This window comes from Limulus polyphemus, unplaced genomic scaffold (genome assembly GCF_000517525.1).
Source record: "Limulus polyphemus unplaced genomic scaffold, Limulus_polyphemus-2.1.2 Scaffold830, whole genome shotgun sequence".
NCBI lineage: Eukaryota > Metazoa > Arthropoda > Merostomata > Xiphosura > Limulidae > Limulus > Limulus polyphemus.
The window spans coordinates 37874-41707 of record NW_013666440.1 but is presented as its reverse complement, the minus strand read 5'-3'; positions in this window follow the sequence as shown (position 1 = coordinate 41707).

Here is a 3834-nt window from a genome sequence, read left to right as displayed (position 1 = left end):
CTCGTGATTTTTCTTTCTTTTCCTATAATATTTGGGAATACTTCATACAGGTGCTCCTTTCTAAAGAAAATGGAGATCCCAAAAACATTTATTGGCGCTTCAGCTTTCATTAATTGGAAACAGAAGAAAACGACAGTTCCATCTAAAAACAGGAACGAAGTGAATAAATAATTCAGATATGAAGGGTAACGTTTTTCGAGTTCAAACCCAAATTCAGTTTTCTACTACGTGCATGAGTCACCCTTAGAGCGAGTTAACCAATTAGTCAGGCTCTATCTAAATCATTATATTTGACCAAAGCCTGTGTGAGTGTCCGCTTATAACTAGCGAAACGCTGGACTAATTGCCACCAGACCCGACAAGTACGTTTATGTCACCTTGGGGCCTTGTGTCTTCCCTGTATGTTGAACGGGTATGTCAGCTAGTATTATATAAGATATTTAGTGTCGAAACAATCAGACCGGATAAATAATAATATATTTATATATATACTCTTCATACTCAGCGCGACAGAGTTTTACTTTTTATTCCTTTTTTAAAATAAATAAACCGTAAAATATACAAAGTATTATTTCAAAAGAACACTTAGCTAGTCATTGAACAAACTTGGCAATCAGTGATCTGTGTTAGCTAAGCACATCGAGCAATAAAATCAATGTTATTCATAAAATTACCTAAAGTTCTTAATATAATTGTAACATAACATAATATTCTCTTATAATTACATTATAAACAGCAGACAACTGAAAAAGTATGCAATTATGAAGTTCAGGCATACGTTAATACCTAATTTTTATTTTTTTCGACGGTGGTGCCCAGCTACTTCTTAAATAGTAAGAATATTCCAATACCTTGACGTTGTTTACCAGATCACCAAAAGATTTCTAAGAAACAAGATATCCAGAAAAAATCCATCATTCTTACGAAAATCAATTTGTTTTTCTTCCATTCACTTTTTGTTCTTCTCTGAGAAGCATAATTTGCATGTTTGTAAGTCTTCTTGAATTTCTTATGAGTGCACGTGTTTGTAGATCACATGCTAAAAGATCACAAAGACGTCACAAGTGTCCATAGTGTAGAAACATTAGCGTGAACATAAACGTCACAAGTGTCCATAGTGTAGAAACATTAGCGTGAACATAAGCTTATCTTCTAATGATAACAAAAACTTACATGTTAATACAAAATGTACGTACAAAGTCTGATAATAGGTTGATGTAAGTAATTTACTTGGTTAAATATCTTACTTAACTTATCATACAACGGAATATATTTATTTCATGCAAAAATGTTCGGAGGCTGTAATAATAAATATCAAGCACAAAGATCATTAAAAAATTATACTAACATGACCAATGACGACATCGGAGAATTATTACGTATTACATCAAATTCCACAAATTTAGAGAATAACTCAGTACCAAAAGTAAAAACACTGTTGACATTAATTATAAGAGTTATCTCACGAGACACAACTTTATTTAACTGTGTTTTTATGTTCTCAACGTTTCGTCGTGTTGGCTTGTTAAGGAAACCGATGCATACAATTTTATAAACCAATTTGTAGACCAATTTGACGATGCAGGATGCAACGTATATAGTTGTGTAGTATGTTATGGTGATCTGTGGGTATGGAAAAATATTCAAGCGGTTTTAAAGAAGTCATTGCAATATATATACGTTAACTTTTGCGTGGTCTGGTTGTATATATACACAATAAGTATATGTGCTAGAACCGAATGCATAATGAACACAACAGTATAATATTATAATATATTATTGTAGGCTTTTACTTGTTTAAGAATTTCTCCGATGACTAGACTGCGCATGTAGGCGTTCCTTGAGGGCCTAGATAGTGTTCAATAGCGACACTGGTATTTCTATCTCCTCGGTGGATAGCTCATAAATGTTCTGAAAGTCCAGAATGAAGATTTCTTCCCGTCTCACTCCCTTGACAGGATAATTCACATACTACATTTTTAGTGTGATACTGGTTTCATAGTCCATGCTTGGCAGATATACTCGTTTTTCTCGTGCAAGATTGAAAGCATAAAATACGAGCGTAATTTTAAGAGTACGACAATGTTGACAGGAAGTGTCGACGTTTTCAGAATCTTACTTAGCGTGATGCTATGAAATAATTTATAGTAACGCTCACGTAGTCTTTCATTTTTAATTCTAAGAGATCAAAGTGTATCGGGTTATATAGTGCGTCTTGTTTGTTTTCAATGTTACGATAGTTAAATTGTTTTTAAAAAATGAATAATCATTTAGTAACAAGAAGGATTTAATTTTTTCTCTACTATTGTCTTGGGAGTATTACAGATAGAGCTGATGTATGCATTCACAGGTAAAACTGTAACTAACAGGTAAGCTAAAAAACCGTTATAACGAGAGGTTCGCAAGAAAACGAACTGAAGGGGAATACTTTAAATTGGAAAAATACTCAAACGCATGTGCAGAACAAAAGGACATACAATTTTGTTTACATTAACAGAAGTTTTTCAACTTCTGCTCGATCTATAAACTTTCTGATTTCCTGAGTTCTCAAGTTTAATAACTTTGATCGCTGGATTGGAATGGAGAAACTTCCTTACATGGTGAAGACTGGAAAATTTAAAACTTGTTTAATGGAGATAAACCTCCTTACTTATATACTAAACTGTGCAAACCTGTGCTTTTTATTTTGTGTTTGGAGTTCCTGGAAAGTGAATATAAACCACTGTTAAATTTTTAAATTTTATTATCATTATATTTTTCTAACATGTATTATCTTATAATTTTTAATTTATAGTCTACACTTCCAACTTTTTTCTTTGTTTTTTTGTTTTTTGGTGCATCTCGGGTATTACTTATTAATAGCTGTTCCGTTCTCTTGTATAGGGGAGACCGGGGCTGGTTGTTACGGGGGCAAGTTGATACAGTGCCTCTAGCTCTTGAGAGCAGTCAGTGCATTAGGAAACAGTGTTCCTTGTATGTTTATTTTCCCACGCGTCCATTTCAAAGATCACTTCCTAAACGGGGGACCAGCTGGATGTATTGGTGCAGCATATCCTTCAGGTTGGATGACCAAATATAATTTTCTAAAATTCATGGAACATTTTGTGAAGACAGTCAAATGTTCTAAGGATCATCCTATTGTTCTTCTCCCTGATAACCATGAGTCGCATATCAGCTTAGATTGTATCAACTTTTGTGTGGAAAATTGTATAAATCTCTCGTACCCGCCTCACTGTTCGCACAGATTACAGCCCCTGGATAGAAGTATATACGGGCCTTTCAAGAAGTATTATAACGCAGTAGCTGACGGTTGGCTAAATAACAATCCTGGAAAAACAATGTGCATTTATGACATACCAACCTTAGTAACTCAAAGCCTTATACGAGCACTTACTCCAGAAAATATCAAGAAAGATTTTCAAGTTTCTGGCATATATCTTTTTGACCGTCACATTTTTTTCAGGTGATGATTTTCTGCCCAGCGACGTAACATATCGCCCCTTGCCAAATGAAGTATCAACAGAAAACTTGGAGACATCATCTACTAGTGAAACAGGAAAACATCAGACCCGCTGAGGACTCCAGAGATGATAAGACCTTTCAGGAAGGCATCCCCACGAAAGACCAAAGTAACCAGGAAAAAACGATATTCGGCTATTTTGACCTCTACACCCGAAAAAACAACAACTCCAGCTTGAAAGAGATGACAGAGATAAAAAGAAAACGAAAGAGAGTGGTCACGGAAAAGGCGCTAGCGCTGGTAATAAAGGCAAGAAAAAAGCGAAAAATCGGATGGAAGAAACTGAGTATCTTCTATGTGGAGACCTATTTAGT